The sequence below is a fragment of the Hibiscus syriacus genome, unplaced genomic scaffold, assembly GCF_006381635.1.
Source record: "Hibiscus syriacus cultivar Baekdansim isolate YM2019G1 unplaced genomic scaffold, ASM638163v2 tig00110678_pilon, whole genome shotgun sequence".
Classification (NCBI taxonomy): Eukaryota; Viridiplantae; Streptophyta; class Magnoliopsida; order Malvales; family Malvaceae; genus Hibiscus; species Hibiscus syriacus.
This window is the reverse complement of record NW_024062822.1, coordinates 1075612-1088247: the sequence shown is the minus strand read 5'-3', so window position 1 is coordinate 1088247 and position 12636 is coordinate 1075612.

The window sequence follows — 12636 nt, the reverse complement described above, 5'->3', positions numbered from 1 at the left end:
TTTGGGTTATATTTGTTGTGGTCCTTGAATGCTAGTTTTGGATCGAGAATTTGGAATGGGGCCGCTAGTTGATGTTTGTGTGAATCCGTCGGCCATACCTAACGGTTATACTCTTGTTAGTTCTATGACCAACTCTTTTGAAGGCTGGGACTGGCCTAAGTTAAAAGATTTGGTTCTGAATGCTGTTAAAATGAGAATTGTTGCAATTAAAACTCCCTCTCCAAATGATCGTTGAAGATTTCCCTGTATGGATCTAGGAGGAAAAGCCTCAATTTATTGTTCGATCATCCTATAAATTGATTGATAATGTTGAAGTGTGTTATACATCTGAAAGTTTCCCTTGTCCTAGAATTTTTTACTCTCTATCACATCGAATATGTCAGTATTGTATTGTTAGTTGATCTTCATATAAACCTTTATATATATCGAAATCCCTAAAAATTTGTTTCTTTTAAACATAGATCATTAAGTCAATTACAATACATAAACAAGACTCCTGACATATTACGTAACTCTCTAGTACGAAATCTAAGATCTAACTATGAGATATTTATAGTCTGATTAACTTATAAATAGTGATCATAACCCTACATATAGCATACACTAATAATCAATATAAATATCCTCAATCAAAGTTACATTAAGAGATAAATTGCCCACTATTATGATCAACCCTATTAAATCTTTTCCTTTTTTATGATGATTTATTCTCTTATTAATTCAAATAGTAATAGATAATCATTCTCTCACCGGTTATAATCTTCCATCTAAATCAATAAAGAAAAGTTGTCATTTCAATAACCGATAGAATAACCTTCTTGTCGTCAACGAAGAGCATTGATCAAATGGTGATTGGCAGTGTGGATTTGGAGGGCGTAATTTGAAAGATATTGCCTTCAACTTGCCAATGTAGACCAACGAAAGGCCTCGTTGCAACTGAAAATAATAATTAAAGAAAAGTAGGTGGTCCCGGCGATTGGATGACCCCAAAAGGCACGCCTCTCTCCCGCACGTGGGTCGAAGTCCCGATTATTTATTGGCTTTGCCAGCTAACCCCTCTTCCCTTGTAGGCTTAGCTGGAACCACACGTGCCTGTCCATCTCTCCATTGATGCCGCTATTGTTTAATAAATACACGAGCAATTATTATTATTTGATATAATACTTTTCAAATTTTAAGATATCTTTCATAATAAGTTACATGATAACTTTTTAATATCATTTATGAAATTTTTAACCCAAAATAAAGGAGTTTCAAAGTATATAGTTGAGAGTAAATTATGTATTTAATCATTCAATTTTTATTTTTATTTTATTTTATTATATAATTACTATTTTAAAAAACTATATTTAAAATTATGTTCTAATTTTATTGTAATCACTTATCATTAAAAAATTAATGATAATATTAACATTACATCATAAGGTTATACTATATCATCATTAAAAAAATAAAGAAATATCACGTCAGTAATTTCTTTTATTTTATGATGACATATGACTAAAACATAATTAAAATGTAATGTGATATAATCTTAAAAAAAGTAATTGAATGGCCAAATACAAAATTTGTCCTATAGTTCATTATACACCAAAATTTTGTCTCTATGTGCAATTTTTTACTAGTTATTTTAATTTTTTTTGTTAGATTAGTATCTTTGCTTGTTTTGTATAATCTCTCTCTCTAATCATTTGTTTTTTGTTTCTTGAATGGCAAGTATGGTTATCGTCTGTTTTTTTTTTGATAATTAAATTTCATTCTAAATCTAAAAAAATGCAACAACAGCTGCAACATCAAACCAGTCAACAACAACATATACAATAGCAAATGATAAAACAATATAACCAAGGACAACAACAAAAAACAAATGAAAAACAACCAACCAATCAACAACTAACCAACTAACAACAACAAATAAATAGAGAGCACCTCCCAAGATCCCTACACTAACTCCAATTTCCACAAAGCAGCAAATTCATCTCATCATGCTTAAAACAGCAACCAAACAGTCTTGAGAAAATAATATCCTTAATCCTTCCAAATACCACCTCTGAATATCTCTTAACGCCCCTAAAGATCTTGAAATTGTGTTCATTCCCAAATACAATACAAGGAGCTAGTCCAAGTAATCTTCAAGATACAAACAATTAGATAACTATCTTTCAAGTTACAAACCAACCAACCAAGGTTCTACTCCCACCTCCGCATCCTACAAAGATGCATGCAAGCCTGCAACACAACATCCCACACGCTGCAAGCATACTGACAACCATAAAAAATATAATTCATAGACTCCTCATCCAAGCCACACAATACACATCCTCTATCCATCTCAATGCCCATACGAGCAAGCCTATCTTTAGTTGGGAGCCTATCAAGAATGATCATCCATGCCAAAATAGAAAATTTAGGGACATGCCAAGGAAACCAAATTAGTTTCTGCCAATTTACTTTCACCCTTTTATCTATAATATTCTCCCAAATCCACCTACAATTTACCTTTCTCCAGTCCATTCCTCTAGCAAATAGGACCTCAGACTCTCATCTCAACTTAATCAACTTATTCAAAACCCATATATTAAATAGTTTATACTCTATCGACCAGTAATCCTGACCATTCAGAGCATAAGTCGTGATCCAAACCACACACAAAGAGTCCTCATCAACAATAATGTTTTTAATAAGCAACAGGCTATAAGACCTATTGCAACATGACAAATCCTTTAAACCTATACCCCCTCAAATTTTAATCTGTAATTTTTTTACCAACGCACTCTCGCTCCCTTAATCAAATCATAACTCCCTTTCCAAAAGAATCTCATGCATAATTGCTCAATCCTTCTAATCACCACTTAAGGAAGAACTAGCTGCCTACACCAAAAATTAGAAATACTGAACAATACAACATTGATAAGCTACAACCTACCTTCATAACTCAACTTTCTATGTGACCAAATTGTAAGTTTACCCTGAATTTTCTCTAACAATGATATATAATCTTTTTCAGTAAGCTTCCTAGTCACTAAAGGCACCCCAAGGAACTTAACAAGAAGTCTACCCTAAATAAAACCTATTGCACCTTTAATGCTACCCAGAACATTTTCATCCACACCACACACAAAAATCTCAGTTTTATCAACATTCAACTTTAATCTAGAAATTTTATAAAACACCTCCAGAATACTCTTCACTCCTACAACAGAATCCACAGAGCCTTTACAAAATATGAGGAATATCATTAGTAAATAATAAGTGAGTCAAATAAACCCTCTTACACTTAGGATAAAACTGAAATATCCCTCCTTAGTTGCAATATCTAACAAGCAAGACAAAATATTCATCACCATTACAAACAAGTAAGGTGAAAAAGTGTCACCCTTCCTCACACCTCTCTTTCCACTAAAATACCCCCACCAAACTGCTATTAAAAACCATTGAAAATTTAGATGTAGTAACACAAGCCTCTATCATCTTTCTAAAAAACCCCAGGGAACCCCAAAGTAGTTAAAATAATCTTAAAAATTCTCAGCTAACTGGGTCAAATACCTTTTGCAAATCCACATTTATGGAACATCTAGGAGACATATTCCTCCTAGAATACTCTTTCACTAACTCTTGAGCTAACAAAGTGTTATCCACAATATTCTTTCCCTTAAAGAAGGCAAACTGGCTTAAAGAAATCATCCTTAGGAAATACCTAGGCAATCTATTCAAAAAATCCTAGTATTTTTCTTCTAAAATACTAAACAATAAGAAATAGATATAAAATCTTTAGCCCTACAAGCATTAGGAGATTTAGGCACAAATACAATTGCAGTGGCATTAAAAGCTGATAAGAAATATAAATATTACTGCCCATGTTATGTGTAATGAGGGCTAGAGGTATAGTTGGCATGCCAAGAGTTGAGGGTTTACACGGTCCTTTGGGACATATATGTATTCTTTGGAACATGTGTGAGGTCTTTTGAGACACATACTTGATCCTTGGCATATGTATACTATTCTTAAGGAATTTCTATGTGGTCCTTAGGGACATCTTATATGGCACTTCAGTGCATTTCTACACGGCACTACGGTGCAATTCTACGTGGCACTTCGGTGCATTTATACGAGTTGTGGTGACAACATTAGTGCACAACCTCTATACACTCATATATCTATAGTTCTCACATCTGTATATGGGCTAATCAAGAGATAATAACAAATATATGTTTGTGATATGATAAATATTATAGGAATGATATGATGTTGTGTGTGTATATTGTTTGATTAAGAAGGTTAAGTATAAAAGTACATGATTAAAAGATAAACTGCTAATAATGATTTATGTGTATGTATGTATTTCTTGCTAGGTAATCTGATATGATTTTTTATGATATGATGAAATAAGTGATTTGGTATTGCATGATAGAACAGAACATGCATGCATTGTTAAATGTTATAAAGTACATTATAAGTTTTATATGCCTAACTAAGTTCTCGACTTAGCGTGTGAATGTTTCACACGTAGGTTGGGAAGCGAGAAGAGAAGCTAAGATGAGCAAGATAGGTCAACATTTTCCTTACGAAGTTCAAATCAGAAAAGTAAAGATAATATGTATTTTTGTTCTTTCAGATATAATTGGCAGGTACTAATCGATTTGAATTGAATATTCTCTGAGAGGTTTTGTAAAATCAATTGATTTTAATTAATGAAAAGTAATAATTTGTTTTTGAATTGTGAATTTAAATTTTTGCCATTTTGTAAAGAAAAACATTTGAAAAGTATATGTGACACCTCGGACTCAGATCCGAGTTGGATACAGGTTGGGGGTATTACATTTAATGGTATCAGAGCTAAGGTTTAGCCGATTCTAGGCTTAAACTGAAGTCAAAGAAGTTTTAGAATATGTACATGCCAACTTAAAGTGGATAATTTCTGATATGATAGTGTAAGGAGTATGTCGTCTTACTAATAGAATAAGAATAGTATGAGATAGTTATGAGAATGGTTGAAGTGAATAGAGAGGTGATAAACCTGATGGTGGTAGTAATTCACCTGCCCTAGCCAGGCAGGATGAAGAGCGGACACCTCAGGAAGTGTCTCGTAAGATCAAAGATTGATTTCAGAAAGTTGAAATTATATCAGAATAGTGATAAAAGGTTTTCACTATTTCAAATCGGAAAAGTAATATGGAGTATTTTTTTTATTATGAGGATAAGATAGAATATGGTGAACAAGTGTCACCATAAAAGCATTAAAGAGTTTCCACTGTTTTGATGTGTAGAAGTTAGATGAAGTAGTTTAGTTATTATGTGAATGAGTTAAAGTATAGTGAACAGATGTTAACATAAGAATGATACAAGATTCAGGAATGTGATTATTAGTTTAGAAAAGTTCGAGAATAAGTATTCGGTGATAATTTTATCAGATATATGAAACCAGAATTATGAAATTGAAACAAATGGATGGTATTGTGTATAAGTAAGAGTGTAGATATGATAAGGGTTTGCATTCTAGAAGGAAAGAGTTAGCGTTGGCTAACAAGATTATGTGATAAAAATGTATTGGAGTTATAATATTTTAAGATATTGTTAGGTTAAGATAACCAAATATGAAGAGGATCTGGATACAGTGGTATATTTTGATAGTATAAATAGGATATAATGAAGGAGGTAAGGATTGGTATGTTTGAGTAAGCTAAGGATTGATAAGAGGAGTTTAAGAATAGGTATATTGGTGATCAGTTTATATGACAAAGGAAATTATAATGTTGAGTTTGAACAACGTAAATTACTTGATTTATGGAAATGAATTTGGATTTAATAAGTTAAATAAATTATTGATAGGTTAATTCCGACTGGAAAGAATGTATATGAATAGTTCGATGAAGGTTTATACTTTATATTGGAAGAACTGGTGCTGACTAACAGATAGTAAGTGTAGTGAAGTTAAAGGATTAGAAGATAATGTCAGGGTAAACTATATAAGTATGATGTGGATTAAGATATGATTATGTATTTTGATCATGGAAATGTAAGGTAGTAAAGGAGACAAGGGAATATTATTGTATATGAATTAGAGTGTGGGGTTGATAAGTGAGTAGATTACATTGGTTTGATTTCAACTGAAAGGATGTATACAATTAGTTGATTAGGGCTTATACCCTAGACTGAAAAGTTATTACTGATTAACTATAATAGTATGGATGATAGAGTTATAAGATTTAAAGAAGAGATAAAGTTGAGTTAATCAATTATGATGTGGATCGGGATGTGGTTGTGTATTCTGATCAGATAGATATGATGTAGGCAAGGAAATAAGTATTTGTATGTTTTAAAATGGGGGCTTTAAGGAAGGAAAATACAAGTATAAGAGATGATAAAGAATGAGGTTCTGTATAAGTTAAGTTGATTATTAAAGTTACGAAGATGCGATGAAAATCGATAATCAGATATGAGTATAGGTGATAGAAAAAGAGTATGTGAACATTAAAGAAAATATATGATCTGTGTGTAAAAAGATTTTGATTTTTGAAGGAATAAAAGAGTAAAGGGATAGAAAAAGTTAAAGATGGAGTTTAAAAGATCAAGTATGACAAGTGTATATGGAAGTATCAATTATAAGTTTGATATAGAAATAAGAAAATTTTGTAACGTAATATGAAAAGAAATAAATTGAGTTATGATATTGAGAAATAAGGATGGGAATTATGGTTTATAAAATAAGTAGTATTATATGGAATTGTAAAGGTAATGAAAATATAAAGAATTGAGTGAAGTAAAAAGACAAGTCTATTAACAGTAAACAGGAAAGATTAAGTAAGGGAAGCAACATGAGAATGTTAGAAGATATGTTCTTATCAATATTTGCAGTGAAAATTCGAGGACAAATTTTCTTAAAAGGAGGATAGATTTGTAACATCCCAAAATAGGGCTAGTGACTAAAATGTGAATTTTGAAAGCTTTGTGTTCAATATCGAAATAAGTTAAAAGTTCAAGGATTAATTGGAGAGTTTTGATGTTGGATTTAATTGTAAAGTTTGAAAGTAACAAGGGTATTATGGTTTTTTCTAAGAGAAGATTTTTATTCTCTCTTTTAAGGGATATAAAAACGTGGGAAATGAATCCAGAGTCTTCTTCTTCAGCCTTCTTCTTCTCCCTGTAAGCTTCAGTTAAATATGAGTTTAATTTCAGTTGTTTAATTCTTGGATTTATAAGTTGGTTTTGATTCTTTAGATAGTAAGAAAGCTTAAGGAAGTCTAAAGATAAGTAAAAACTCAAATATGGAGATGTTATGAGAGATTAAGTAAATAGAGTTTTTAAGTGAAATTTTGAATAAGAAGGTTTAAATGAATTTGGAAGTTGAATTTGACTTGTCATATGGAAGAGTAAGAAGTTATAAGTGTTAGAACAAAGTTTGGATTACATGAAAAATTTAGTGAGATTCTTAATTTTAAGAATTTGAGAGATATATAGAAGATAATAAGATGTTGGAATGATAGAAATTGGTTAAAGTGATTATAGTTGAGTTTGGTAGTATAACAAGGGCTTAATACATGAAAATTGGGTGAAGTGTTGATAATTTTCGGGTGAAAACAGTCTGTTCTGGGCAGGGTGTATCGGTACACTATGAATAGGTACTGATACACTAAGACCAAATTTGAAGAACAATTTCATAGTGTATCGATACATTAAGGAGTGTATCGATACCCGTGAATTTTGAAGCTAATTTGGGTACCGATACACCCGTAGCGTATCGATACACTCCTAAAGGGAAAAATGAATTTTGGTTCATTAAGTTAGTTCAAGTTTTTAGTATCGAATTATAAGGTTTAGACTTCTGATAATTGTCTGGAAAATTATATTTATGTATATACAAAGCCTAAACGAGTTCCAGAACCATTGACAAGTAAGATCGATCAAGGGAAAAGATAAGAGATCAATATTTAATAGTGAGGCCAGGTGAGTGCATCTTATTTGAATATAGGATTATATGGAAATTTGACTTGCAATAATTCTATTTCCTCTAAGTCTAGTGCATGAAGTCATAAACATAAGTATGTGAATGACATGAAATGCATGTATGCTTGGTTATATGAGTTGATATGTTCTGGTATGTGCTATGTGGTTTATGTGAGTATAAAAGATAAGTCATGTGATAAGATCTATGCGATATATGGAAATGAAAATATATGAATATGAAGAGTTATAAGAGAACAAATATAAGTTATATGATAATGAAATATAAGACTATGTGAATATATGGTTATAAGATAAAATATATGATAATAAAAGAATATGTGTTAATAGGAGAATATGATGAAATTGAATTCCTGAGAACAATAGAAACTAGGTAAACATGTAAAGGTTATATGAGTAATAGAAACATGAGTTAGACAAGTACATAGCGGTATGATCAATTATGAGAATTAGTGTATTAGAGTTATATTATTTATGGAGAATTGAAGAAAACTAAATAAGATTGAATTATAGAATGAACTGGGAATAATATATCACTTAAGAAACTTGAATATACAGTGATGATATGCACATATAATATAAGATATATGTTTATAAATATGACATAGGTTATGTGATATAAGTGCATACCAAGAAATAAAGAATAAGATGGATGATACGATATAAACTATATTATGAATTAGTGATGTAGGAATGTGATATGAATATGCAATAAAAGTTATGTGTTATATGATAAATATGAACATATGATAACAAGAGATAAGATAAGTGACTTTATGATAGAAGCTATATAACCATGAATTATATAAATATGAATAATTTAAGTGTTATGTGACTATGAGTATTTGAATATGTATCTATATGAGGTGATATATGAGGTAATAGGAAATATTATATGACTACATGATTATATGAAAAAGAATATATGTACATGTGAATTATATGGAAATGAACTACGTGACTGGATGTGATCTTATGAAAATTGATAATGAGCTATGTGAAAAAGCTATGAGATTATGTGTATATGTGAATGTATAATAACATGAATATTACTGCCCATGTTAAATGTAATGAGAGCTAGAGGTATAGTTGGCATGCCAAGAGTCGAGGGTCTACGCGGTTCTTCGGGACATATATGTATTCTTTGGAACATGTGTGAGGTCTTCTGAGACACATACTTGATCCTCAGCATATGTATATGATTCTTAAGGAATTTCTACATGGTCCTTAGGGACATATTATATGGTACTTCAGTGCATTTCTACGCGGCTCTACGGTACAATTCTACGTGGCACTTCGGTGTATTTATATGAGCTGTGGTGACAACATTAGTGCACAACCTCTATAGACTCACATATCTATAGTTCTCACATCTGTACATGGGCTAATCAAGAGATAATAACAAATATATGTTTGTGATATGATAAATGTTATAGAAATGATATGATGTTGTACGTATAGTGTTTGATTAAGAAGGTTAAGTATAAAAGTACATGATTAAAAGATAAACTGTTAATAATGATTTATGTGTATGTATGTATTTCTTGCTAGGTAATCTGATATGATTTTATATGATATGACGAAGTAAAGTGATTTGGTATAGCATGATAGAACAGAACATGCATGCATTGTTAAATGTTATAAAGTGCATTATAAGTTTTATATGCCTCACTAAGTTGTCGACTTAGAGTTTGAATATTTCACACGTAGGTTGGAAAGCGAGAAGAAAAGCTAAGAGGAGCAAGACAGGTCAACATTTTCCTTACGAAGTTCAGATTAGAAAAGTAAATATAATATGTATTTTTGTTCTTTCAGATATAGTTGGCATGTACTATTAGATTTGAATTGAATATGCTCTGATAGGTTTTGTAAAATCAATTGATTTAAATTAATGAAAAGTAATCATTTGTTTTTGAATTGTGAATTTAAAATTTTCCATTTTGTAAAGAAAAACATTTGAAAAGTCGTTGTGACACCTTGGACTCGGATCTGGGTCGGATACGGGTTGGGGGTGTTACAAATGCACTTTGGCCTTTTGCTTATAGAATAAAGCCTCACTAGTTTCCATCTCTATAAGATCAGCCTGAATCAACTTCTCATCCTTTAACTTCTTATTGTCATGAGTAAGATTGTAAAGTTACAACTACTCTAATTGCCCCATAATTAGATTCAATTTATCATAAATATTCTCAAAATGTTGTTTATTGAGCTTCTTCAACTTGGAATTCAATCTCCTCAACTTACCAAAAAGAATCTTCATAGCATTATGTTGAGTTAATCGATCGAGGAATATGGCCAAGAGGGGGGTGAATTGGCAAATAAAAATTTCGGTGGAAGCTATGCAGAAAATTGAAAGTAATTGCGCAGTGATTTAGAGTGGTTCGACTTTCTCAACCAAAGTCTACGTCCACTACCTTAGCTATCCACACTAAGGATTTTCCATAAATTCACTAATTTAACTTTGTTTTGAGGACAAAGAGTAACCTTACAAATCCCTCAAGAATTATACCCCAAATTCTTGAGAACACTCTCTCCCAAAGAGAAGATTACAAATTTGCAAACTTACAAGGAAATCCTCACAAGGTAGATTGTTTGCACAATTCTAGAAAAAAAGGAAAAAAACACTCAAGAATGAATACAATTGAGTACAAGTAGTGTTCTTGAAAGCAAAATAAATATTGAATGAAAAATAGGCTTGAAATGCTCAAACTTGAGGTTTGATGCTTTCTCTTTGATTCTCTCTTGATTCTAGTTGCTTGTTGTTTCTTGTTGTTGATCAATGGCTTCTAAGCTTGTTTAAATACACCTTCAAATGATTCTGAACGTTGGGATGATTAGTGGAGTCAATAGAGTCATTTAAGTGTGAAAATAATTAATTAAAGTAGTTGGGAGCGTCAGTTCATCGATGCATACCCTAGGTGCATCAATGTAAAATTCAAATATTTTGACCGTTGGACTCTCAGTGCATCGGTGCACTAAGAGTGCATCGATGCATAAAATGCATTCGATGTTTTGAAAAAAACCTGAGTTCATCGATGCATCAAATGCACTGAGTGCATCGATGCATGGTATGTGCATCGATGCATAAAATGCATTCGATGTTTGAAAAATTAATTGGTGCATCGATGCATTGATTGGTGTATCAGTGCATCACTTTGAAAAATTGATTTTAGGCTTGATTTTGGTTCAAAATACTTTGTGAAAATTGTTTCAAAAATAGTTTAAGTATAAAACACAATTTTACACATTTAGTAAGGTTTGAATTTGAACTTGAAAGACTTTGAGTAATAATTTGATATTCGATTAATTAAATCGAATATACTTAGAAAATCATTTGTAAAATCTTAAAATTCATTTAAACTTAATTTGTTATATCGAAACACAAAAATGTTTTCAACAATCTCCATCTTTTTGATATAACAAAACATTTGTGTTATTTTAAGATTTTCTAAAAATTTGAAATCAATTTTGAAAAATTACTCCCCCTTACTATAACACTTCTCCCTTTTAACACTTAATATTTCCCCCCTTTTTATTAAATCAAAAAGATTTAAAAAATGATTTAAACAAGGTTTTGAAAAACATAGCCAATTGAGTAAATATATATATATAACTTAAGCTGCTAAGATCACAATCAAAAAGAGAGATTAACCATTAGTTTCATAAACAATATTCATAATTAAATGTGAAATGACATAATTGGTCATATATGTCTAATGATGCAAAAAATAAGAAAATTCAACCAAACCAAATATATATATTAAGTTCAAAATCCAATCATCCAAACCATAACAAATTCAAACATTTAACAATTCAAAACAAACAATCCAGAAACATCAAAACAATCCAAGATTGAAATACTAAGAAAGCATGGAGAAAAGGTCTAATCCATCGGAGGATCGGGAGGAGGAGGATAATGAGTTCGATATATTGCATAAGCTGTTAAAACTCAGGATCATCGTGCTAGTTCCGGTGCAGGTTCATTGTCTGGTACGTGATCGACGATATCTTGCATAAGCTATTAAAACTCAGGATCATCGTCAGCAGCCGGTGCCGGAGGAGGAGGAGGAGCACGAGAAGAGCTAGGAGGAGCTCGTGAAGAACTAGTTCCCGGGGTTTGCTTTCCGGGTCGAAAAACCCAAAGATCGGTTTCCTCGTCTTGTTTCCAATCCGCTTTCTTCAAGGAAGTAAGATTGATTTGGTTTTGGAGTGGGATAGGATTGTCGAGAGAGACGTCTAGACCAAGTTTGATAAAGAGGTTACTAAGAAGACATCCATAAACCTATGTTTCGACATGTTTTGAAGGTACAATGTTTATGACATCAACTAGTTGACTGAAGATAATGTGGGGTAGATTGATTTTGATCTTATTCTTGAGACAGTGCATCCACCACAAATCCCTAATACGAAGAGTGGAGTACCTACCTCCGGATGGTCTAAACCACCAAGAGATCATCAGATGAAGAAAACGATCGTGATGAGATCATAGAGGACTAACACTAGCATTTGGAACATAGGGATAATCTACAGTTTCATTCTCATTATATAACCCATCATCATCTAATCCAAAACGTGAAGCTATAATCGCGGGGTCAATATTAATATATTGTCCTAAAAGATATGATCTAATGGCTATAGTCCCACATTGAGTTTCGTTTTGAATACATACCGCAT